We start from the raw sequence: 27,851 nt of genomic DNA, 5'->3' as shown, positions 1-27,851 counted from the left end.
AAGGTTCACCTTCCAACCTGACAACAACCCTAAGCACACAGCCAAGGAGTGGCTTTGGGACAAGTCTCTGAATGTCCTTGAGTGGCCCAGCCAGAGCCTGGACTGGAACCAGATCAAACATCTCTGGAGAGACCTGAAAATAGCTGTGCTCCCCATCCAACCTGACAGAGCTTGAGGGGATCTGCAGAGAAGAACGGGAGAAACTCCCCAAATACAGGTGTGCCAAGCTTGTGGCGTCAAACCCAAGAAGACTCGAGGCTGTAATCACTGCCAAAGGTGCTTCAACAAAGTACAGAGGAAAGGGTCTGAGTACTTATTTAAATGTGATATTTACGTTTTTTTTAATTATAGATTTGCTAATATTTTTTAAAACCTGTTTTTGCTTTGTCAGTATGGGTTATTGTCTGTAGATTGATGAGGGGAAAAAACATTTTAGAATAAGGCTCTAATGTAACAAAATGTGGAAAAGGTCAAGGGGTTTGATTACTTTCCGAATGCACTGTATCTCCTAGATATAGGACATACACTTCAGAACAAACTTTCTTAAGATTATTTTCTGGGACTATCTGTTGTTCGACTGAGAGGGCTGTCTCGCTTATAGTCCTTAGGAAAACTTTGCAGAGCGATGTCAATTTACCAGCACTACGACCAGGAATACGACTTTCCCGAAGCGGATCCTTTGTCCGAATCACCCAGGGCATTTGAACTGATTCCAGAGGTTGACCCAAAACAACACACCACCAACCACAGTGGCTCGCACACCACCCACCACTTCTGAGTATATTACTCGCTAACGTCCAGTCTCTAGATAACAAGGTAGATGAAATTAGGGCAAGGGTTGCTTTCCAGAGAGACATCAGGGATTGTAACATACATTGTTTATGGAAACATGGTTCTCGGGATATGCTGTCGGAGTCGGTAGAGCCATCTGGATTCTTTGTGCGTCGCGCCGACAGGAATAAACATCTCTCCGGGAAGAAGAAGGGCGGGAGTGTATGTTTCATTATTAACGTCTCATGGTGTAATTGTAAGAACATACAGGAACTCAAGTCCTTTTGTTCACCTGACCTAGAATTCCTAACAATCAAATGCCGACCGAATTATCTCCCAAGGGAATGCTCCTCGGTTATTGTCACAGCCGTGTATATCCTCCCTCAAGCCGATACCACGACGGCCCTCAAGGAACTTCACTGGACTTTATGCAAACTGGAAACCATATATCCTGAGGCTGCATTTGTTGTAGCTGGGGATTTTAACAAAGCAAATTTGAGAACAAGGCTACCTAAATTCTATCAGCATATTGACTGCAGCACTCGCGCTGGTTAAACACTGGACCAATGATACTCTAACTTCCGCGATGCATACAAGGCCCTCCCCTGGCATCATTTCGGCAAATCTGACCACGGCTCCAATTTGCTCCTCCCTTCCTATAGGTAGAAACTCAAACAGGATGTACCAGTGCTAAGGGCTATTCAACGCTGGTCTGACCAATCAGAATCCACGCTTCAAGATTGTTCACACGGACTGGGAAATGTTCTGCGCAGAGAATAATATCGAAGCATACGCTGATTCGGTGACTTGAGTTTATAAGGAAGTGTATTGGAGATGTTGTACCTACTGTGACTATTAAAACCTACCCTAACCAGAAACTGTGGATAGATGGCAGCATTTGTACAAAACTGAAAGCGCGAACCACCGCATTTAACCATGAAAAGGTGACTGAGAATGTGGCCGAACACAAACAGTGTAGTAATTCCCGCCGCAAGACAATCAAACAAGCAAAATGTGGAGTGGAGTCGCAATTCTACAGCTCAGACAGTATGTGGCAGGGTCTACAGACAATCACGGACTACAAAAGGAAAACCAGTCACGTCACGGACACCGACGTCTTGCTTCCAGACAAACTAAACACCTTCTTTGCCGGCTTTGCGGATAATACAGTGCCACCGAAGCGGCCCGCTACCAAGGACTGTGGGCTCTCCTTCTCTGACATTTAAACGTGTTAACCCTCGCAAGGCTGCTGGCCCAGATGGCATCCCTAGCCACGTCCTCAGAGCATGTGCAGACCATCTCTCCCTATCCCAGTCTGCTGTCCCCACATGCTTCAAGATCAAATTAAATCAAATCAAATCAAAGTTTATTTGTCACGTACGCAGAATACTACAGGTGTAGACCTTACAGTGAAATGCTTACCTACAGGCTCTAACCAACAGTGGAATAAAAAATAAAAAAAAGGTATTAGGTGAACGATAGGTAAGTAAAGAAATAAAGACAACAGTACAATGACTGTGAAAAATAACAGTAGCGAGGCTATATACAGTAGCGAGGCTATAACAGTAGTGAGGCTACATACAGGCTCCAGTTAGTCGGGCTGATTGAGGCAGTATTTACATGAATGTATAGTTAAAGTGACTATGCATATATGATAAACAGAGACTAGCAGTACCGTAAAAGAGGGGTCCGGGAAGCCAATGTGTGGGGGCACCAGTTGGTCGGGCTAATTCAGGTAGTATGCACATTAATGTATAGTTAAAGTGACTGTGCATATATGATAAACTGAGATGACCACCATTGTTCCTGTACCCAAGAAGGCAAAGGTAACTGAACTAATTGACAATTGCCTGGTTGCTCTCACTTCTGTCATCATGAAGTGCTTTGAGAGACTAGTCAAGGATCATATCACCTCCACCTTACATGTCACCCTAGAGCAGGGCTGGGCAATTCCAGTCCTCGAGGGCCTGATTGGTATCACAGTTTTTCCCCAGCCCCAGCTAACACACCTGACTCCAATAATCACCTAATCATGATCTTCAGTTTAGAATGCAATTTCATTAATCAGCTGTGTTTTCTAGGGATGGAGAAAAAGTGTGACACCAATCTGTCCCCTGAGGACTGGAGTTGTCCACCCCTGCCCTAGACCCACTTCAATTTGCTTATCGCTCCAATAGGTCCACAGACGATGCAACCGCCATCACACTGAACACTGCCTTATCCCATTTGGACAAGAGGAATACCTATGTAAGAATGCTGTTCATTGACTATAGCTCAGCATTCAACACCATAGTACCCTCCAAGTTCATCATTAAGCTTGAGGCTCTGGGTCTCAACCCCACCCTGTGCCATTGGGTCCTGGACTTCCTGACGGGCCGCTTACAGGCAGTGAATGTAGGAAACAACACCTCCACTTCGCTGATCCTCAACACTGGGGCCCCACAAGGGTGCGTGCTCTGCCCCCTCCTGTACTCCCTGTACACCCATAACTGGGTGGTCATGCATGACTCCAACTCAATCATCAAAATTGCAGACAACACAACAGTAGTGGGCTTTATTACCAACAACATCGAGACAGCCTAGAGGGAGGAGGTGAAGGCACTCGGATTGTGGTGTCAGGAAAACAACCTCTCACTTAAAGTCAACAAAACAAAGGAGATTATTGTGGACTTCAGGAAACAGCAGAGGGATCCCCCCCACCCTATCCACATTGATGGGACAGCAGTGGAGAAGGTGTTAAATGTGTTTGTCCAACTTTCCTGTTGTTTTTCTGTTTGCATTTGTATGGTCATTTATTTGACTTAATGGGATACTTTGGGATTTTGGAAATCTACTTCCCCAGAGTCAGATGAACTCGTGTATACCATTTTTATGTCTCTATGTCCAATATGAAGGAAGAGGTAGTTAGAGGTAGTTCTGATTGTGAGTCTATGGGTATCTGCTAGCATGCTAGTTAACAAGGTCCTTCAAACTGAATGCAGAGACATAAAAATGGTATCCACAAGTTCATCTGACTCATTGCCAAAATCCCAAAGTATCTCTTTCAGGTTCATAGGTCAAATCAGTGGTCATGGTTGTAATGCAAAAAAATAAAGGTGAAATCAGTTACTGACACAGACATTGTGGCATAGCAGCAAGATCAGAATGCTGTGAACCAAGAGGTTGTGAGTTCAAATCTTAGGAAAGGTCATGTTGAATAAAAATGACTGTATAAATAAACATATAGAATGTACGTAAATTGAAAACTTTGTATATTAAAAGCACTGTGTGTGTATCATAATAATACATATATGTTTGCAGGGCATTTACCTGTGAAAATCCACAGGTGAAATATCATCACTTCATGTGTTCCAAAAACACATGATTTCTCATGTGCAAAACATGTGGAAATGTCACGTGAAATCAGATGATTTTCCACATGTGAAATCATGTGGTTTTTCTGCAAAGGCTCTGTCTGCTTGCAGCATCTGGTGGACACCTGCAACGGTGCAAGTCACTGGAGAGAGAGAGAAAGAAAGAAAGAAAGAAAGAAAGAGAGGCTAATGTGTTTGCATATGGCTGGTTTTGATATGTGCATAGGAGGCAAGTTCAGTACTTCATTCAGAGGGAGCTGGTTTGGCCAGCTCAGTACTTCGTTCAGCGAGAGAGAAAACTGGTTCTAGAGCCATCTGATGTTTAATATGAGGGCACATTATGAGACAGCACTGAGAATCTCTGTGAACATTCTTCTTATTAATCTTTTACCTGTATTGCTTCATTCAAGTCCATTTCATCTGGACTTCTTGCCACCCTCTGTAACACTGAAAAACAAAAACACACATCGTGAAATACAGTATCTAACCACAGCACAAAGGTCTTTGAACACAACAGTCAACGCTAACAATCCATTGGACATAATACAACGGCACAAAGAGACAAGATATTTTCCCTTCACAACAAAGCACAATGCTCCATACTGCGGGCCAGTTCATTATGCAATAGCAAACCAAAGAAGCGCTTTCAAATGGTATCAGATACTCACGCGCTCTTTCATTTAACAAGGCTAACAGCTCCAAGTGAACCCGATCACAAAGGGAGAGACGCTCACTGACACCACAGCAATTAGGCCGTACAGCTAATCTTACAGGGCACTTAGGACATCTTTAACAGCCGTCAGGGCACCAGGGTTGATGTGTCCTGGTCTCTCCTGGCCCGTGGGGCAGCAGGGTGGCTGTTTTATGGCCGTGAGGGTTCAGGGTTGATTGTTAACACAGGGAAAGTGATCCCTGGAGTCAGGCCACTAAATCTGCTCCGTCCCTGTAACCATGGCAGCAGACAGGTAGTGTCTGGGTCACAGGGCAAACATTGCCAGCCTCGAGCGGTCTGCCGTCGGTTAATAAAACTCTAGCTCAGTGTGAACGAGGGCGCAGAAGCACACACACAAACAGACACAGCATGTGCACACACGCACACACGCACACGCGTCTCGGGTGACTGGTGCCAGCTGACCTGAGGACAAACATTAATATACAGGGGAACAGGCTTCCATTAATCAACGACAGCTGATTCATAAGGTTATAGATGTCCATTTGAGGTCATAGAGTCTTACGTATTACTACGTGTATATTCCATGTTTTACAACATGTACATATCCAGCATGTGTTTGTCCCTGGTTCATTTGGGAAGATCATGACAAGAAATAAGTGGAACGTGGAACGTTGGTTGACAACATGAGAGCTGTGATGCCTGACAATGACACAGCTACAGTTTTTTGTTTTGTTTTAAATGACAGTGTTATCTGGAAGTAATAGATCACATTATACAAAGCAAATAGGTTTTCCTCCTCTTTGCATGCTAAGTATTCTTCAGTGTGCTGGACTGAGCCCTGGTCTGTCTGTCTGCCCCACGAGAGACAGACATACGCCCGTGATTGTCTCTGCCCTTCTCTCGCCTCGCCACTCTGTCTTCAGTTGCTATGAGACAGGCCGGCTCAAGCCAAGGCCTCCACAATTCATTATTAAAGGAACAAAAGCCAAAGCAGTGGACAAAGCCGTCCCGACCAACCCAAACCAGCTCCCACTTAACACACACATCACACTTCACTGTGCTCTCTGACTGACTGACTGACTGACTGACTGACTGACTGACTGACTGACATACAAATGGACAGTTCAAGGCCTTTACTTGTCTCCTTTTGAAAATAAATATGCCCAGTAATATACAGAGACACATCTCATAAATGACCACTACGAGAAGTCAATAGAGGGAGAATTCTGCACTTATTTCAATAACCTCTAACAGGCCTCCTATGGATATCACTTTGTCTCTTGCTGCTTAGAAGCCAGCACCTTTTCACCTCAGCTGGTTTTACTTCCTTATTACTTCTTTATAACACAGTATAAATGACACGGCTGTTTTAGGAAAAAGTACACCATGTAAAAGATCACCCAATTTCATTCATAATCCAGAGTCTGTTCCCTACGTGATATTACTTTAAGAAAACTAACAAATATATTTTAGCTCTAACACAGCACAGTAAGACTGAACAGCAAATCTACATTTTTTTTTTACAAAATCACCTGTATTTCTGGCTTCTAGCCTCCTCACACCAGTTCTGTCTGGCGCCAAATGTCATTAAAAAAAACACACACATCTGAATCTGCATCTGTTTCTGTCCAAAGGAAGTGAGGCAAGCTAATGAAAAGCCTCCCTCCTACTCCTCCAGGTCTCCAGACCTGCTCACTCACATGACAATCACTGTCTATGAAATGCCAGCAGAGAGGCAATCAGTCATTGTAATTAGTCTGCTTGCCATCCCTGTTGTGTCATAATTCAGACTGAGCTGGAAGGCTGGGGCTGGAGGCTGGGGCTGGAGGCTGGTGCTGGAGGCTGGTGCTGGAGGCTGGCTGGGAGGCATAGGGAGACACTAAAGACCCAGCTGTTGCTGACTGGGTCCACCACTGCCTCATCTAAACCCCAACACAGGCCACTCCCTCTCTCCCCTTTCTCTCTCTCTCCTTTCTTCAGTCTTCTCCCTGGTCTCTTCTCCTCTCTCAGGGGGGGAGACAGCAAAATGATTTGTGTGGTGGGAGAGGGGACTGACTCCCTCTCCCTTTCTCCCTCCCTCCCTCCCTCCCTCCCTCCCTCCCTCCCTCCCTCCCTCCCTCCCTCCCTCCCTCCCTCCCTCCCCCTCCCATACCCTTCTTACACTTTCTTTTTCTTCTTCACTGCACTGCAGACATTTGTTTTCCAAACTGCTTGAGTGATAAGTGCATGAGCAGCCGATAAACTCAAGGTTCTTTCTGAAATCAAAGGCAACATCTTTAGTGTGGAAATTCACTTACCAAAAATAAAGATCTGAACCAAAACCCACACCACGTATTAAACATGTAATGTCCATTTTACCAACATTTAAATCCTTTAAAAAAGGGGGTGTTCTTCAAACTGCCTCTTAAACGCCAACTGACTAATTCTCCCTGGGCGCTGGATGGATGCAGACTCGGAGAACCAGCTCAGTTCCCCTTGGAATTCAGAGATAAACAGGAAGCTATGGCAGCTTTCTACTGAGATTTATTTTATTTGCTTAAAGGACGTGGTTTGCCTGCTGTATCTTTAAAGGACCTGAAGTTTTCTTGGCAGTAAAACGAAGATCTGTGAGTTCAGCCAAAATAGACAATAAAGTAGAATGGAGAAACATGCCAAATTGCTGGGGCAATTCAGTCCAGAGACTCATTTTTCCAAAATGATTCACACTGGAAAGAAAAGCATTTCCCTGTCCTCAGATGAACTTAGTGTGCTCTCACTACCCCCTCTCTCCCTTTCTCTCCCTCCCTCTCTCTCCCTCTCTCTGCCGGCTCATACAAGGAAACGTTGAGGGCGGGAGGGAGGGAGGGAGGGAGGGAGAGTGTATGCAGGCATACACACACACACACACACACACACACACACACAGACACACAGACACAGAGGAAAGCCTTCACTGCAGATTATTTGCTCGCTGCAGAATTAGGTCATGCACATAAAGGCCTGAAACACAGACACACAGATAAACATGCACTACTTTGAAAGGCCATTTTCAAAGTCATCGGAAAATCACATGGAAACACAGCAAGAAAAGCACACACAGTAAAAACCATGCCAACGTAACGCGAACGGCCATTTCTAAGCACCCAGTACTGTCAGTAAAGTAACTAGTCATACTGTATGTGCTGAGCTTTGACTTTTCACATGTATTTGACTTGGACATTACACAACACAGAGACAGATGACTTTAGGAGAGGAGAGTGGGCTACACAGAGGATGTGCCCCACCAGTCAGCTATGGTCAATAGTCTGAGTCTGGTCTACGGGTTAGTCTGGCAACGCACATCATTCACCAGGTCTGTCTGTCTGTCTGTCTGTCTGTCTGTCTGTCTGTCTGTCTGTCTGTCTGTCTTTCTGTCTGCCCCTGTTCTCCACTGAAGGATGACAGTCAATAGTCAATTGTAGCAGGGTCAACGACCCCGAAAGCCGCATCACACTTGTCATTTCCTAGGTGAGCCAGGGCAGCAACAGCAATGCAAATAGTTTGAATGTGACTTACTGGAAATGATGTGACATGGCTATGAAAGTTAAATACCAAAGCAGAAATACATATCTCAATATCTCACACACCAAGTTATTTACATTAGTCAGCCATCATCTCAATGACATTCAGTGACTGATAAGTGTTTGGTAGCACGTGGGAGAGTACAGCCTCAGTTGATGAGTGAGTTCAACGTTAATGAGAGTGTACTGCAATGCCGGCTAATACTTGCAATTATATTTGATTTATTTTACCTTTATTTAACTAGGCAAGTCAGTTAAGAACAAATTCTTATTTTCAATGACGGCCTAGGAACAGTGGGTTAACTGCCTGTTCAGGGGCAGAACCAAGCAACCAAGCAATCTCAGCTCTGCACTGTTACAATTGGCAGTACATATTAGTCAGCTTTTGTGCTGACACACATTATCTAGGTGTGGCAGGCTCTCAGGCCACTGACATACTGCTAGTAAAATTCATGTCAAATCTCAGGAACTATCAATTGAAAATAAGAATCTGCCAGAGCTTTTCCCAAAGCTAAATGAGGATCCTGAGAAGAGTGCATGTATGTATGTGTATGTGTAAAATGTATGTGTATGTGTAACATGTATGTGTAAAAATTGACAGTTTAGATTAGATTGTTTCCCTTTGCGATGTGTGTGTGTGTTTGTTAATATTGCTATTATTATGTCTTGGCGGCCAGCAATATTCTCTGGACAGAAATCCCAATGCGGCTTCCCTCCCCTTCCCAACCTCGCCACGGCCTTGCTGGAAGGAGGTAACAGGGGAGAACAAGTCATTCGTACACAGACCAGAAGTTTACTGTTACACTCCCCTATGTATTTATTTGGACAGCGAAGCTACAACTCTGTACTCCAGCATTTTGGATTTGAGATCAAATGTTTTATATGAGGCGACAGTACAGAATGTTACCTTTTTTTTAAGGGTGTAGTGTTTTCGTACGTATGTGTTTTACCATTTATAAATAAATGCACTTTATGTTTCTAGGCCCTCCATTTGAAGGTGTCATAAGTATTTGGACAAATTCACTAATAGTGTACACTTCTACAGTAATGTGGACGCTAACATGATTATGGATAATCATGAATGAATCGTGAATAATTATGAGTGAGAAAGTTGCAGAGGCATAAATGTCCCCAAAACATGCTAACCTCTCAACATTCCCAAATAACACGGGAGGCTAGCATTTTGGGGGGGGGATGTGACATTTATGTCTCCCTTCATTATTCTTGATTCATTCATGATTATCCGCAGTAATAGTAGCATCCACATTAATGTAGAAGTGTTCCGAAACATATTCTATTCTTATTTAGTTTAAAAGTGACTCCAAAATGACAATACGTTATTTACCATTCATTTTTATTGGGCACAAAATAATCTGAAACACAACTGAAACAAATTTCAAATGCATCCAAAAGGTTTGTAGTCACAAGCTTGATGTGGTCATTGCGTGCTAGGAATATGGGACCAAATAGGTTCTATCACGAGTGGCGCAACGATCTAAGGCACTGCATCTCAATGCTAGAGGCATCACTACAGACCCTGGTTTGATTCCAGCCTGTATCACAACCGGCCGTGATTGGGAGTCCCATAGGGCGACGCACAATTGACCCAGCATCATCCGGGTTTGGCCAGGGTAGGCCATCATGGTAAATAAGAATTTGTTCTTAACTTACTTGCCTAGTAAAATAAAGGAATAAAAAAATACTAACCTTGTGACTAAATGTAATACACTATAAGTGAATTTGTCCCAATACTTATGACACATTCAAATGGTAAATGGTAAAACAGATATGTGTGAAAATACCCTCAAATAAAAGGTGATCTTCTGTATTGTCGCCTCATATAAAACATCCAAAATGCTGGAGTATAGAGCCAAATGAAAGGTTTTAGCTTCACTGTCCAAATAAATACATAGGGGAGTGTATGTGTTAAGGCTTTCTTAGAAAGAGGTCTGGCTGTGTGATTGTAGGAAACATGCCCTATATTTTAAGATTATTCCACATCTACCAATGCACACCTGGTCATATGTGACACTGTTATATGACACGTTTCTATCCCATCTTGAAGGCCCTCTCTAGTTTGACAAAGGTACACCATGTATACCTGTACTGTATATAAAACCTGTATACTGTACTTCAGTCAGAGGAATGGTCAAGGCCAAAGTTGCAGGCTCTTCTGGCGTTCTAGTTTGTCATATGAGCTTCATTCAATGAACTACTAAGTACATGTAATAAACGCATAACTACAGTAGCCTTGGACATTCTAAATGCACGCCTCAGACTTTTGAGCACACAGCATACAGCTACCTCAGGATATTGTGTTTGGTTACACAACATACACTGTACTACTGACTGTTTACACCATGAACTACCAGAGAAAGAAGGAGCAGCAGGAAGATTCCCAATGTTGCCATATTATTTTGCTATAGGCCTAATATACTAAGGAAATTAGTCCGGGAAACACAAAAATGTAAATGTAAACAATTATAAGCTACATTAACTGAATATTTTTCAATACAAATGGCTAAAATTGTAAACAGTCAGAATCGTGGACAGTCAGAATCATGGACACTAATAATTAAGCAAGGCATCAACAACTAAAGAATCACAGTCCAATGTATCATTTTAAAGTATAGGCTATTTTCAACAAGAGGCTATTCTCATAGTGCAATACATTATAATAGGCTGGCCTACATTACAATGTAACTGACTTGCCTAGTTAAATAAAGGTTAAATAAAAAATAAAAACATTATTTTAAATAAGTAGAGAAGGCTATTCCACCTCAATCATATTTAAACCTTTGGGTTCAGCACCAAAGATCTAGGCCTACGTATTGCAACACTGTATTTCCTACATATTGCAACACTGTATATACATTTAAAAAAACATATACATAAAACAATGTATAAACCTTAGGCTATGTCAATAGCAAACATGCAAAAAGTATATCAGTGTCCAATGGCAAGGGAAACACAAAACTTACAATTTGTCCGTTGTTGTTTTCAGGTCTCCCATCTGACTTCCACGTGTAAAAAGACCTGAATTAAAACCCAATAAAACATTTCAAGCACACCATTTTACGTGTAGTTGTGCTTTGTGTGATTTTTCGCGCGTGTAGAGAGCACTGTACAGAAAGGGAACCGACGCCGACTAACGACGACCGACGATATAGAACCTTTCAAGAGGACGGGGTTTTAATCCCGGGGAAAGCTTCTCATCTGTGTTTTTCCCCCCCCCCATCCCGATTCGTGTTCACTAGCGTGATAGCCACGAGCTGTGCATCATGCACCGGCTGGCGAAACGGAACCATAGACTGAAACTGCGGTAGTCACTGCACAGTCACACATACTAATAAAAAAGTAACGTTTGAACATCACTAGGCGACCAATGGAGAAGTGTGATAGCCTATCTGAGCATGATCATGTCCGGCTCTCGGAATGATAAAGGACAGTTATGCATTACATATTTTGAGCCATAGAAATAGAGTAGGCTGACAGAAACCCCCAGTAGACAAATGTTGACGTCAGGTGCATTGTGTGTGCTGAATGAAAGGTGAAAAATGTTTTCTGTATGTCTAAAATACATGTCTATACGTCTTTTACGGTAGTCGAAAAGACGTGTTTTCAGGACATTGAAATAAGGTGCATTTAAGGTGCTGAGTGAAAGGTGAAAATACGTGTTTCCCCGGATGTTGAAAATACGTAATTTACAGATGTTGAAAATATGTCTTTTTCAGTCATTGATTGTATGGCCAAATTTCAACCACTATACATTCTTAATGACGTAAGCATTGTATCATACTCGTTGTTCCAGCCTCTTAATATAGGAAAGAAGAGCTGTAGGTCACAGGGTACTATTTAATTTATAACATGCACAGCCATCTTTATCAAAAGCTTTAAAACTAGCAGCAATTATGTTTAAAGGAGGCCAACCAACCACTTTAACCAACAGACCACATTAATCACAATAAAATTCTCAGAAATGGTTACAGATTTTTTTGCTTGCTATGACTGTGATAAATTGTTGTTTATCTACCTTAGCTCAATGCACTGACTCGGCATAGAGCGTCTGCTGAATGACCAAAATGTAAATGTTAAAACAAACACGTTTAAGGCATGCTGGGTATTAGTTTAATGAGCTCCACCCCCAAACAAGTACACATTTGGTGGTGAGGACTAGATCCAAAGCTCACAAGTTTGAACATCACAGCAAGGCACGGTTTAATTCATTAGAGTACAGTAGAGCACTCTATGGTAAAAGACAGTAGCGTTTTATTCATAAGAGTTCAGTAAAGTACAGTAAAGTACAGTATAGTTTAATTCAGTAGAGTACAGTACAGTTTAGTATAGTACAGTATAGTACATTTGAGTAAGGTAGGGGACAATACAGTACACTATACTTTATTTTCTTTACTTTACTATACTCTACTGTGCTCTACTATACTCTACTCTACTGAATAAAATGCTACTGTCCTATATCATACCATACTGTACAGTATTCTACTGTACTCTACTCAGTGGTGTAAAGTACTTAAGTAAAAATACTTTAAAGTACTACTTAAGTCGTTTTTGGGGGGTATTTGTACTTTACTTTACTATTTATACTTTTGACTACTTCTACTTCACTACATTCCTAAAGAAAATAATGTACTCTTTTACTCCACGTATTTTCCCTAGCACCCAAAAGTACTTGTTACATTTTGAATGCTTAGCAGGACAGGAAAATGATCCAATTCACACACTAATCAAGAGAACATCCCAGTCATCCCTACTGCCTCTGATCTGGGGGACTCACTAAACACATGTTTCATTAGTAAATGATGTCTGAGTGTTGGAGCATACCCCTAGCTATCCGTAAATAAATCAAAACAAGAAAAAGGATGCTGTCTGGTTTGCTTAATATAAGGACTTTTTTTATGATTTATATGGGTATGAAAAATGTTGTGATATTATATATTCTGAAATTGAAAAAAATGGGTATTAAGAATTACCCTCCAAGTCCAGGAAAATGTACAAGCTGAACAAGCATTATTGGAATGATGAATTAAGGGATCTATGGTCAGTAATGCACAAGGCTGAGTACTTATTTTTACAGTGTAAAGATAGGACTACAAGAGTGTAGGAAGGAATTTAAGAAAAAACAGCATGTTTGATAAAAGACTGTGCCTATTGAAACTGAGATATCAGAGAGGGCAGTTATTACACCTTGAGGAGATACAGACAAGAAATCCGCAACAGTTTTGGAGCCAAATAAACAAGTTAGGACCAAAACGACATTCCAATGGAAGTCAGGGAAGAGCAGAGGGGGGCTGAACTCTGATATTACACAGGTACTTAAAGGAGTGGGAGAAGGGGTTTGCTAGTTTGTTCTCAGGTAATGAAAATGTGACATATTTTGAGGAAGAATTTTATATAGACATATGTTCCCTAAGAACTAAAATGGAAAATACAAGGTTAGAACCCTCTTATGTATGTAACCCGTACTTAAATGAGGAGCTGTCTGTGGCAGAAGTTAACAAGGTGATTGACACTGCAAAAAAATGGGAAAGCGTTTGGCATTGATGAACTGGCTAATGAGATTTAAAAATCCCCTAAATTAATTGATGTCCTATATGATTTGCTCCAAATGTGTTTTGAGTACAGTATACAGCCATTCACTTGGTATAAGTCTATAGTGAATCCCATTCCCAAATCTTCCAAAAATTACCCAAGAGTGCCATTGAACTATAGAGGCATACGTTTATTAAGTACGGTATATAAATTATATTCATCCATCCTCAACTATAGGCTAATTACAATTTCATTACACCAAAACATTCTGGTGGAAGAACAAAATGTTTTTCATAAATCCAGAGCCTGTATAGATCATATCTTCTCGGTCTGTACAATAATCAGAAATAGATTACATGACGAGAAGCCTACTTTTGCATGTTTCATTGATTTCCAGAAAGTTTTTGATTTTGCAAATAGGGATCTTTTAGCCTATATTTTGTTGACAGGGTTTGATGGGAAATTTTATCAAGCAATCCACTGTGTGCGTGTTAATGAATATCGTACAGATTGGTTTCCCACACCCTCGGGTGTAAAACAAGGAGACGCCCTATCACAGACTTTGTTGGCTTTGTTTATAAATTATTTGGCAAAATAAATTAAACAGTTCAATATTGGAGTAAGATATGATGATGAAATGCTAAGTATCCTTTTACATGCTGATGATATTATTTTGAATGCAGAAACTGAACAAGACCTGCAGAACATGTTATTATGTGCAGTCAATTGGTGTAAAAGATGGAGACTCATGATCAACCAGACAAAAACACGGATAATGACTTTTAGAAAACCAGCTACTAAGATAAGTGTTTATTCCGTTTTGTTTTGGTGAAGACATTCTTGAGTTTACTAGCATTTATAAATATTTGGGTCTTTTTATTGATGAACATATTACCTTTCTATATGCAACATCTGCCCTGGCCGATTCAGCAAGTAGAGCTCTTGGGGGAGTTATAGGACAAACTAAAACACTCAAAGATACTGGTTATGCTACATATTCCAAACTGTATCAGACGTGTGTGTGTCCTGTTCTGGACGACTCAGCAGGAGTGTGGGGTGCTAAGAGGTGTTTTAAAAACGAACATGTTTATAACATATCAGTATGTTACTTTTAGGTGTCCACAAGTTTGCACCTATACTTGCAATAAATGGGAACGTGGGCTGGGATCCCTGTGAGGTGAGATGGAAGGTGTGTATGGTGAAACTTTGGAATAAACTGTTGGATTTGCCGACTGCCAGAATAGCTAGTAAAGTTTTCCAATGGGATCTATACATACGGGGAAGCCTGGGCAACTGAAATGTCTGACCTTTTACAACAGTCTGACTATGAACATTTGTATGAAAACCAAATTAAGGGATACGTAGATATGATTAAAAAACAACTGCTGATGCAATCTGAAGAATACAAATGGATGGAGGAGATGAATCATAAACCACAATTGAGAACCTTTTGTTTGATTAAGGGTTTTAATTTGTGTGTGGGATATATATTAGGTATAACCTACCTAAAAAACAAGAGATCGCTATGTGCGCATGTAAGATCAGGGATATTGCCTCTGTGTATTGAAACAGGTGAGATCAGGGATATTGCCTCTGCGTATTGAAACAGGTAAGATCAGGGATATTGCCTCTGCGTATTGAAACAGGTAAGATCAGGGATATTGCCTCTGCATATTGAAACAGGTAAGATCAGGGATATTGCCTATGTGTTTTGAAACAGGTAAGATCAGGGATATTGCCTCTGCATATTGAAACAGGTCAGATCAGGGATATTGCCTCTGTGTATTGAAACAGGTAAGATCAGGGATATTGCATCGCATATTGAAACAGGTCAGATCAGGGATATTGCCTCTGCATATTGAAACAGGTAAGATCAGGGATATTGTCTCTCTGTGTTGAAACAGGTCAGATCAGGGATATTGCATCTGCATATTGAAACAGGTCAGATCAGGGATACCGTCTCTGTGTATTGAAACAGGTCAGATCAGGGAAATTGTATCTGTGTATTGAAACAGGTCAGATCGGGGATATTGTCTCTGTGTATTGAAATTGGTCAGATCAGGGATACCGTCTCTGTCTATTGAAACAGGTCAGATCAGGGATATTGTCTCTGCGTATTGAAACAGGTCAGATCAGGGATATTGTTACTGCGTATTGAAACAGGTCGGTATTGTGGTGAAATAGAAGAGGAAAGACTATGTAACTATTGTGACCTCTAAGAAATGGAGAATGAAACAAATTTGATCCTCTATTGCCCTTTCTACCTCGATATACACTTGCTCTTATTCCAGAAAGCACACCAGATATACCCTGGCATTATGTAGCTGAGTGACGAGGAGAAATTTAAATGTTTTTTTGTCCATTGTGTATTTCCGTTTGCGGAATATTTACATAAAGCATGGAATAAAAGAAAAAGGGCTACCTATAATGAAATTGTACAAATATTTAGCTTCTATGTGGTTGATGGTGTGTGCATATATAGTGTGTAACCATTTCTGTCATAGGCTGATCAGTAAACAGTAAAACTGTTGGTTCTCTCAAGGTCTAGACTATTTGCGTTGTCCTTGCTCTCTTCTTTTTAAAATAGGCTATTGCATATGAAACTATACACATATGAAACATTGTATGTGCATATAGCTTTTCCCATTTATTTTGTTTTGTTTAGGCTATCCCCATAGGGCTAAATCCTGTCTCTCAAAATGTGGTTAATTACAATGACTATATGATTATTTATTCAAATATAAATGAATTATTAGACAAATTGAAACATTTATAAACTAATCCATTACAATTAAGGCCTATGCATGATTCTTTTTATATCACTGACCCCTTTACCTTTCAACACAGACCTGTTTTAGGGACAATGCTGTCATACCATTCGTATGTTAAATTAAAGCACAATTTTAATTTACATGTGCCCAGAAACTCTTTAGTGAATAATGTGACGTGGTTTGTTATTTTATTTTATTTTCACCTTGAAATGCATCTCCTGTAAGAAATATGCTCTATAAATAAAGTTTGATTTATTGATTGTTGAGTGGGAAGGCTTTAAAACATATTTGTGAAGGTATGAATCTAAAACTGTTGCAGTTGCTGATACATTTTCCTGGAAGAACTATGTTGACCAGGACTACTGACAAGAAACCTGAGATTTGATGAGATTTTCTAGATAATTGATTGTTAGTTTTTGAATGAGCAACTTCTTCTTTGGGCGGCAGGTAGCTTAGCGGTTAGAGCGTTGGGCCAGTAACTGGGACGTCATTGATTCAAATACCAAAGCCAACAATGTGGAAAATCAGTTGATGTGCCCCCGAGCAAGGATATTAACCATCATTTGCTCCAGGAGTGCCATACTACTATGGCTGACCCTTTGAAACAAAATACTTCACTGCACCTATCCACTGTATGCGACAATAAAACTTTATTATTATTGTGCAAATTTGTGTCTTTAGTTGTAGTTTTATGGATACTATCTATACTTATACAGTACCATTCAAAAGTTTGGACACACCTACTCATTCCAGGGTCTTTCTTTATTTTTTACTCTTTTCTACATTGTAGAATAATAGTGAAGACATAAAAATGATGAAATAACACATATGGAATAATGTAGTAACCAAAAAAGTGTTAAACAAATCAAAATATATTTGAGATTTGAGATTTTTCAAAGTAGCCAACCTTTTCCTTGATGACATTCTCTCAACCTGCTTCATGAGATAGTCACCTGGAATGCATTTCAATTAACAGGTGTGCCTTAATGCGTTTGAGCCATTCAGTTGTGTTGTGACAAGGTAGGAGTGGTATACTATTTGGTCCATATTATGAAAATAACTGTTTAAATGATCAAAGAGAAATGACAGTCCATCATTACTTTAAGACATGAAGGTCAGTCAATGTGGAACATTTCAAGAACTTTTAAAGTTTCTTCAAGTGCAGGTGCAAAAACCATCAAGCGCTTTGATGAAATCATGAGGACCACCACAAGAAAGGAAGACCCAGAGTTACCTCTGTTGCAGATTGCGGTTCAATTAAATGCTTCACAGAGTTCAAGTAACAGACACATCTCAACATCAACTGTTCAGAGGACACAGCGTGAATCAGACCTTGGTCGAATTGCTGCAAAGAAACTACTATTACAGGACACCAATAAGAATAAGAGACTTGCTTCGGCCAAGAAACAAGAGCACTGAACATTAGACTGGTGGAAATCTGTCCTTTTGTCTGATGAGTCCAAATTTGAGACTTTTGGTCCCAACCACCGTGTCTTTGTGAGACGTCGAGTAGGTGAACGGATGATCTCCGCATTTGTGGTTCCCACCGTGAAGCATGGAGGAGGAGGTGTGTTGGTGTGGGGGTGCTTTTCTGGTTGACACTGTCAGTGATAAATTGGAATTCAAGGCACACTTAACCAGCATGGCTACTACAGCATTCTGCAGCGATACACCATCCCATCTGGTTTGTGCTTAGTGAGACTAACATTTTTTTTCAAAAGGACAATGACCCAACACACCTCTAGGCTGTGTAAGGGCTATTTGACCAAGAAGGATAGTGATGGAGTGTGCATCAGATGACCTGGCCTCTACAATCACCCGACCTCAACACAATTGAGATGGTTGCCAAGAGTGTGCAAAGCTGTCATCAAGGCAATGGGTGGATACTTCAAAGAATCTCAAATATAAAATATATATTTTATTTGTTTAACACTTTTTTGCCTACTAAGTGATTCCATATGTGTTATTTCACACTTTTGATGTCTTCACTATTGTTTTACAATGAAGAAAATAGTTTTAAAAACAAAAAACACTGGAATGAGTAGGTTTGTCCAAACTTTTGACTCTTGTATATTGTCTGCAATGTCTATTTTAATGTTTTTAAATGTATGTACATTGTAAAGTATTTTTGTCTGCAATGTCTTTTCGTTATGTATTGGACCCCAGGAAGACAGGCTGTCACCATTGTCGTCGGCTAATGGGGATCCTAATAAAATAAAATCAAGCAATTCGATTTATTAAATGTCAAACTTAACCAATTATTACTTTAACTGACAATGTTTATAGAGGCACAAATAGAGTACATTCATTACAAGTACGCCTAAAGTCTACATACAACCGTTGGAAATGCTGCAAATCTTTCATGAAATGTGGAATGAAACGTTTTTTACAGACATTTTACAATATCTTGATCCATAACTACACAATAAGCCACAGTAGTATTTCAGTGACTATAGTTATGATTGTTGGTGTGTACACTGTAACTAGTACAGTGATTTTAAAGCTACATTATGGCCAAATGTATTTCATCTATCATGGTTACAAGTTTGTCAATATCCACTCAGACTTTTTAGGACATGCACCCTAAATGAATGTATATGAACTATTATGAACTATTATACTTCTTGTTTTAAAAGGTTTCTACTATTGACAAGATACCTATTTGTTGTTTGTTTCAATATTCTATTTTCAGTAGCCATATTGATTTACTTAAAATAATTCTGGCAAGGTGCAATTCAAACATTGTACAATCAATGACAAATGGGGGTCTCTTCAGGGGCCACGGGGAGCTCAGAGGAAGTAATGATGAGTCACACAGATATTTCTCAGCTTGCCTACAGTAACCTACACCTGTAGTACTGCATGAGCAGCCTCGTTTAAACCAACCAGGGGCCCGAAAAACAGGAAATGCAGGCCTTAGCAGACTTTTCCTGCAGGAGGATAAGTTCAAGGCTGCTTCTGAAATGGTACTACTTTAGTGAACAATATAGGACATAGGAGGTCATTTCGTGCAACTTCCCCCGTTGTTTACCACCAAAGATGTCCCCCCCCCTTGTACAACACCAGACATGTTTTCCTCCCATGCAGAGTGAATAAGTCCACTCAAGCTGCTTCATCATTCTGGCAGTAGTACTAACATGCCCAGCCACTTTAAACTGACCGACTCATGTTTTGCACTTAAATACATTATAATTTTGATCCTATCGTAGGACAAGACACACAACAACCCCGTTGACCGTAGCAGTGACATCGAGAGACAAGATTTAATGAGATTACCAAGGCAGAGTGTGACAGTCTGTTGGTGACGTCTTTTATCAGATTCCGCATTCAGGCAGCCATTCAGCCCCCTGGTCATGTGACGAGATCACTGAGGTTAGGAGAGGGGGATTACTTGGCGGGCCAGGGTGATCGGGTTCGCCCAGCCTGGGACTCAGGGCAGAGTTACGTGCTCTGTATAAAGAAAGATTGTAAGGACTTACAGAGCTAGAGGTTCTGAAAGGAACACACTGTCTCTCTGTGTTTGTCATGAAATACTAATACATGGGAATCAACCGTTCACATCGCTTTTGGATCATTCCAATGTCGCAATTCCTGACGCTCTTGTAAAATCCTTTGTTGACAGCTATGCTTTTTCTTAGAACTGCATGAATGTGTCTTAATGTGTCTTAAGTTAGTCAGGTTGTTGTTGATGTGCTCAGGGTGGGTGCAACAGCCCTGTGGTGGTGTGACCGGGTAGAAACACTGGGGCGTCTCGTCATCACTGGTCAGGATTAAGAGGGTCTCCCAGACCTAAAGCCCTATAGCCGTAGTCTTAGCCAATGCTGCATGTGATCCAGGAACAGATGTGGTGGGAGAAAGCATGGATTTACGGAGTGCTGACACAGGCTCCACAGGGAAAGTCTACTTTGGAAGCTCCACAAGGCTTTGCTTTGCCCCACCATGCGCCCGCCCACCCCACAGCCGCTCCGGCTCCCTGCTTCCAATACAGCCATGGAGCCATCCGGAAGAATAAAGACAACTGTGGAGCGTCTTGTCAAACCAAGGCACTGCTGTCAACAGGACATGCTGTTGCATATTCAGGAGATTCCTGCTGTACATCAATACGTCTGCCTGAATGTCAGTTTATTTCCGTGTTAAGCCTTGTAGTCAATGTTGCAGGAGCGAATGAACGCCAAGTACAGAACAAAATGAAAGGGGATGGAGATCAAGAGTTTCCGCCTTGTTGATTTCCTTGACGTTGAAATAGAAATAAACGTGAATTTAGACCTAATACATATTTGTTATGGTTGAATACAAAGCCTGTTTTTCTAATGCATGGACACATGCTTCCCCTAGCCCCATGTGCTGTGCAGCTCTAACTATAGACAAATCAACAGGCCTAATCAACAGGTCAGACAACACGCTTACATACCAAAATGCAAAACCACTAGGTATATAGTTTAAGGATTACAACTTGCTGGCTCAGAGTTCTTACCTGCTATTCATGTCACTCATGTGAACACCAACTCTGGGAAGTGGTGAGGTCTATTTTTAACTGTGGTGAGATGTTTGCCTTAATTACCGCTTGACCCCAGACTGTCTGGAGGCTCTATACACAGGTCACATTAAGCCATACTTATTTGTAAAGTTCCCCATGCCTTCCCCTTGTTGAGGAGATTATTGACAGGGCCACAAGAGTTACCGCTCTCTATTGAGTTTGGGCTCTCTGTCTGCTGCTTACTACTAACCAGTATAAGTGATGAAGGCTGAAATTGTGTTTCTTTAGTAACTCTGACATTCGCATGAATTGCACGTTGATGGGAATGGTTTCTGCATACAACAGGTTGAATAACAAGCATCCCCATTTTGGGTTTCACCTGAAGAATCTATCTGCAATAACTGTCCCACCCACAGACCACAGGGGAGCTTTCTACACCAGAACACCAGATTGCATGAAGATGAACAGGACTGTAAACCAAAAACCTGGCACCAGATCCAAGTTCTGAATTCAAATGAAAATCCAATCAACATTCATTTGTCACATGCTTTGTAAACAACAGGTGTAGACTAACAGTGAAATGCTTACAGTGAAGTTATTGGCATTTAACTTTCTCACATAAACCAATAAACACATCATATGCTAGTCTGTTAACTGGGAGATAGCATCTTATGGAAAACACGCTCATTACACTCCCAGCAGGGTCCCCTACATGGGGCTTCACCCCTGTCAATGACAGATGCATGAATGACTCAATATGTGTCTGGATTTGTCAACCTGCAAAGGCTTAAGCAAGAACCAGGGAGACAATAGGCAACTTGAGGGGAAAGCTGCGTAGCCATGCAGTCTAAACAAAATCTTATTGTCCCTGTTTTCCATAGCTGGGGGAGTGGGGGCAGACATTCCCTCCCCGAACCCTCCCTAATACACTCCTTCTCTGTCCCAGTGTCCCCACTGCCTCCCCAGTCTCCACAATATGCTCCCCCAGCTCAAAGACTCCCTCTCCGCCCTCTCCCTCCCAAGTCCTCTGTCCACGCTATGCTCCCCACAGCCTTCTCTTCCCTTTCCCTCCCTCCCCAGTTTCTCTCCGCGCTACGGTCTGCCAGCTCTGAGGCAGTTACCAGACTGGTAATTAAACAGTGCCTCCTCTCAGTGTCTGTGCCTGTGTCTCCGTGGGGGGAGTCCCTCTCTGTAATGCACCCTATTATCTGCTGGTGGAGGTACTACCCTGCCATAATCTTCAATTAGTTAAATTCACGGCAGGCACGTTGGGTGGACCTGCCACTATCTTTCCCACGGCTCCTCATTTTCAATGCTTTATTGAATCCACCAATCACATTTCATCACAAAGGGCTCAACAATTTCAAGGGTCATTGAGACAAGGACACTCAAGGGAACAAAAAAAGCACCATTCTCCAGACAGCTAGGCTGCCCATAACCGCCGAAACAGAGCAGTACCAACATGAAAAAATACTATCGTATACTACTATGGTATAAATACTATAGTTTTCTCTGTAGTGTTTTTTGCAGACTTTACTGTAGTGTTCACTGTAGTGATTTTTCAGACTTTACTGAAATATTCAGTACAGTGTTCATGTTTTATTATAATTTTATTGAAAAGTGGTGTCAGAGTTTTGATTGACGCTACTCCCCCTTTTGTTTCATGCTGGCTGAAGACCTAGCTAGCCAGTAACTAGCTAACACCAGACACAGATGAAGACCTAGCTAGCCAGTAACTAGCTAACATCAGACACAGATGAAAGGGGAAACATATAAGTGTCTTTGTCAAAGATGAAGAGGGTAAACTTTTAATTAATTCTAGCCACATTAGCGCACGTTAGCAACAACCGTCCCGATTTAGGGACACCCATCCCGTAGAGGTTATTAAAAAAGTGTAGTGTTTTTGTGGACTGAAGTGTTTTTGCAGACATTGCTGTAGTATTTACTACAGTATTTCTTTGGCGGATAATACTGCAGTATTAACTATATTATTCTACATCATACTATAACATTCTATAGGAAGTACTGCACATGATCGAGGGATGCTACAGTGTGTAGTATAGTATTCTACTGTATACTACAGTTTACAATCAAATTCTATAGTAAGTACTGTAGTATTCTATAGTAAACTGTAGTATTTGTTCATGTGGGTACCTAGCCAGCTGCCTTGCTCTGGTCTTAGGCAGGCCTGCAATCTGGAGGCCTTGTACAGTAAGCTTACGTACGTGACCGAGACTGCCAAATAACAGTGCCACCTACCTTCCTCTGTATCCCAGGCTGTCTAGGCATGATATGAGGGGCTGGTTTTAAGGAGCTTGTCTGCAAAAGCAAACAGTCGAGTGAGCAGCCCACTTCCAAAATCACCACCTCCTTCTGGCCTCCCCCCAAAACAACAATATTATCATGCTTATTCAGCAATACAAGAAAATCATCTACACATCATCAACATCAAACCAGGCTCCTCTGACAAGAGACTGTATGTGTATGTGCGCTGTAGGTGAGACAACCTGACTCACCTCAGTAGCTACCAGGTCGGCAAGGTGGTCATACCTTGCAATGCACAGGTCTTTGTATGAACAGCAACCATTAACAACACGTGCAACAGACTCCATTACATTTAACTCAGGGTGTAAAAATACAGAACGGATCATGGTTCCCAGGGTACTACAGTACTAGGTCGTATCTTGTTGGTAGAACCAGCAGCCTTGCCATTCAATACACACAAACACACTCTCTTCATCAGTGGAGTACTTTTTCTGGTACCAGATACTCCCCTGGATTTGGCCAACAGGCCTCTAGGCTTAACTATACTCCATCACTTACTGAATTGATCAGTCTCAGAGTTTCACGTTTCAAGTTTTAATGTCACATGCACAAGGTACAGTGAAATGCCTTTAGGCTGTACTCTATTAGGCTATATAATACAGCATGAAGCTCAATATGGATGAAATTCATAGAGTTTTGCTGATGAAGATGTTTTTTAACATGTCATACTTTAGGCTGTATGCCCCTTCATACATCAGTTGATTATTATATGGTTTTCATCTTATTACTGTAAATTGTATGGTAACATTGGCTGGCAGGCATGCACTCCACTATAATTTTGCAGGCCTCGGAATGCCCAGAAATCCTTTAACTTGGTGATATTAATAATCAGCCTTTCAGCAGGGCTCTCGTGTTCTAGGAGTTTGAATGTTAAAAGGAAGTTGGTTCTGGATTGAATAAGTGGCAGTGTTTGGAAAGGAACACAATCTTTCGCTGCACCTCTTCACACAGCTATAAACCTGGCCTGGGTTAATATGGGAGAGCTCTGGGTCTGATGTGTCACTCAGAACGATCTAATGCCGACAGATTGTTTCCCTGTGAGGGAATACAGTGTTTCTGTCACTGCTGGACAAACACATGACCTGGATCTCCAAATCCTTCATATCAAAGGTTGTGTCCCAAATGGCACCATATACTTATATATAGTGCACTACTTTTGACCAGAGCTCTATTCCCTATATAGTGCACTACTTTTGACAAGGGCACCCATTTTTTTATCCTTCTGAAATTGTAGGACTTTGTCAAATCTGCATTTAGCATGATTTCTGTGTTAATACTGAGGTTAGAAAAATTATCTAAACATTGTATATGTGAACACAATAGTAAACTTTGTGATAAAAGCACAACATTTGGCACAGAGGTAGATGTATGGACGCTGAAAAGGTATGGAGCCACCTCAGATTTGGCCTCTGGGGGTTGTGGCAGCCACCATAACAAAAAAATTATAAATACATATTTAGCTTACGGTCAACATATCTACACCAAGTCAAGAGTCTCATCTTTTAGATGCAATTAGATCGGAGTTGATAGCCCATAGCGTTCCAAAGTTAGAACTAAAAGTCTGACGGCACCAGCTCCCATGCCAGCGGCCATCTTAGGTCCTACTGGTATGTCAGATTAGCTCAAATCGCCAATTTCTCAGCCTCTGAGTATCACAGAAACGCAACGCAATGAATAATGTTCATAACGAGTGTCTGTGGATAAACATATAAATATCTGTTCAAAACATGACAAACATGCAAAATCGTATATTACAGCGCATTCGGAAAGTTATACAGAACACTTGACTTTTTCCACATTTTGTTACGTTACAGCCTTATTCTAAAATGTATTAAATCGTTTTTTCCCTTCAATCTACACAAAATACCCCATAATGACAAAGCAAAAACAGTTTTTTTTAAACATTTTTGCAAATTTATTAAGAATAAAAAATTGAAATACTGTATTTACATAAGTATTCAGACCCTTTACACAGTACTTTGTTGAAGCACCTTTGGCAGTGATTACAGCCTCGAGGCTTCTTGGGTATGACGCTACAAGCTTGGCACACCTGCATTTGGAGAGTTTCTCCCATTCTTCTCTGCAGATCCTCTCAAGCTGTCAGGTTGGATGGGGAGCGTCGCAGCACAGCTATTTTCAGGAGGGAAAAAAATGATTTAATCAATTTTAGAATAAGGCTATAACATAACAAAATGTAGAAAAAGTCAAGGGGTCTGAATAATTTTCGAATGCACTGTACCGTATGCGTATTTTTTTATGGAATTTAAACCATTTACTTGAGTTACAAAAGGTTAATAAAATAAAAAAGTGTAACTGATTTACTCTTTGCAATCATTACCAAATTGGGGTCAGAAATGACTTGTATGGTTAAAAGAGGTCTTTTCAATAGTTTTTTTCCACATGAGACGAAAGTGGGACAACAGCTTGGACTGTGTCCTCATATAAGTTCACTGGTTCATATACTCTAATTAAATCACTTGATGTGATTTTGGATCCTCAAAAAGGAGCTATCTTAGAAGATCTATGTCCTCATTAAAGGTCACTGTTACAGATGCATGAGACTGAAGGATGGACAGGCAGAGAGCAGCTTAGGAAGATTATCATATTGCAGGTTAAAGTACAGATGCATAGAAGACTGAGACAAAACAACAGCTTGGACTTTGACCTCACATAGATTCACATTCAATTATAGTAATGTGCCAGCTGGCGACTTGGCCACTTATGTCACAAGCCTGGTGACTGTGCCCTCGTAAAAAGTCATGTTTAGTTTATGTATAAGACAGACCAAAGGAAACAGACAGCAGCCTAGGCACTGTGTCATAACTTTGTTGGCACAACCAGTGCACCGGGTCCTCACACAGGTTCATCAAGTTCAATAATTACATCTCAACCTGCCTATATAGCTGCTATAGGGTAAGCTGCTATTGTGCCAACAACGTTATGACACAGTGTAAGCTAGTGGTTGAGCCCTAAGGTGTACAGTGGCTCAGATTACATTATCATAATTATCATAGATAAAATACGTCACATAAGCTACAGGCAGAGTTTCGCATAGATGAGTCATCTATTCTTCTCTGGTGGGGTTATCTCAGGTGAAGAAGAGATAATGCCTGCACCTTATCCAATGATGTGGCAGTGGCAGAACCTGGCCCTGTATGCCGTGGGTGGCTACATTAGCGCTCAGGCTGACAACATGGGTTGATACACAGCCAAAAGCCAGGACATTCAGACAAGTCAGAGGACTGTCCAATATATCAGTGGTTCCCAACTAGGGGTACTGACCCCTGGGGGTGCTTGGACTATCCAAAGGGGGTACTTGAGAAGACTCATGAGACCATAGGCCTACTGGTAAAATGCACATGAGGGGGTACTTCAGGGGTACTCTGGGAAGAGCAAGATTCAGTTTGTGGTCCAGTAACCAAAAAAGGTTGGGAATCACTGCTCTACATCAGGTTTAAAAAATAAAAAAAATAGAAATTCAGTGTTTTCCTGGGACCCAAGCACATCAAAACATGCCTGCTTTTGGGGGCCCTAAGTGAGATTCGGTTTCTAGACTAAGTTAACAATCAAAAGATTGTTAGCTGACACAACTAATTGAGTAACTGTTTGGCCAACCGAACAAAATTCACATAGAAATGTGCGCTACAGATCCATCATTCATATGTTCTATGTGTGCTATTTCTATGCTTCCCGTTCTTCAGTTCAGTTTTGTGTCTTTTACTTTCATTTTTGTACACCAGCTTCAAACAGTTGAAAATACAATATTTTTGGTTCTGGAAAACATATTCCACAACGGTTTAGATGCTACAATGATTCTCTAAACCACGCGTGCTTGTTTTCTCAGATCAACTGAAATTAGGCAATCTATTAGAATTTTAGCAAAGAGGAAATGGCAGAGCAGTTTCTGCACAGTGCATCTTTAAGAAAGGCTGCTCTAAATCCTTATTCTCTGCTTCCTGTGACCTATTTTAAGGATAACTCCATAGGCTCGCACACATCAGACCGAATGTGGACCCAGCGTTTGTTTACTGAGGGACCATCTGCTGTAGATGTCTGACTGCAGACATTTTTCACATGGTTTTACAAGTAAAATCGGTGGGCACTCGGTTTGCAAATTACTTTCTGCGGCGCTAAGTACTCTCGACCAGCAAACACTACTGGTGTGTCTGAGCCCTAACAGTGAGCTCCCATAGGCTGCTGCCAACTGTCTCTCCTAGTTGTCTCTGCTCTCTCTTGTTTGTTACCCCTAACTACACAACACAACGACAGGCTTAGGCTGGTTGGCAGATGTGTCTTAACAAGATATCAAGCCCCAGTAATACAGTCAAATGAGCTCACAGACACTCTGGGTCATCACGGGACTCCACGGACTCGCTCACCCCTGGAAGTAGCAGC

At 41.2% G+C, this 27,851-nt stretch overlaps 1 long non-coding RNA gene across 3 annotated transcripts in view; it reads right to left on the bottom strand.

Moving 5' to 3' along the window:
• LOC112218175 overlaps positions 1–11,757 on the bottom strand; it is a 54,937-nt gene extending 43,180 nt beyond the window's left edge. Inside the window, exons 1-3 of one of the 3 annotated variants that reach the window (XR_006079344.1) lie at positions 11,318–11,757; positions 4,516–4,571; positions 4,081–4,267 (exon numbers count right to left, since the gene is read on the bottom strand). This is a non-coding gene — a long non-coding RNA (uncharacterized LOC112218175). The remainder of the gene's footprint in view (positions 1–4,080; positions 4,268–4,515; positions 4,572–11,317) is intronic. The other 2 variants (XR_006079346.1, XR_006079345.1) reach the window with 2 other exon arrangements.
• Between the last annotated feature and the right edge of the window lie 16,094 nt (positions 11,758–27,851).

Source organism: Oncorhynchus tshawytscha, linkage group LG19 (genome assembly GCF_018296145.1).
Source record: "Oncorhynchus tshawytscha isolate Ot180627B linkage group LG19, Otsh_v2.0, whole genome shotgun sequence".
Classification (NCBI taxonomy): domain Eukaryota; kingdom Metazoa; phylum Chordata; class Actinopteri; order Salmoniformes; family Salmonidae; genus Oncorhynchus; species Oncorhynchus tshawytscha.
The sequence above is the reverse complement of the archived record's forward strand: the minus strand, read 5'-3'. Positions and strand labels throughout refer to the sequence as shown.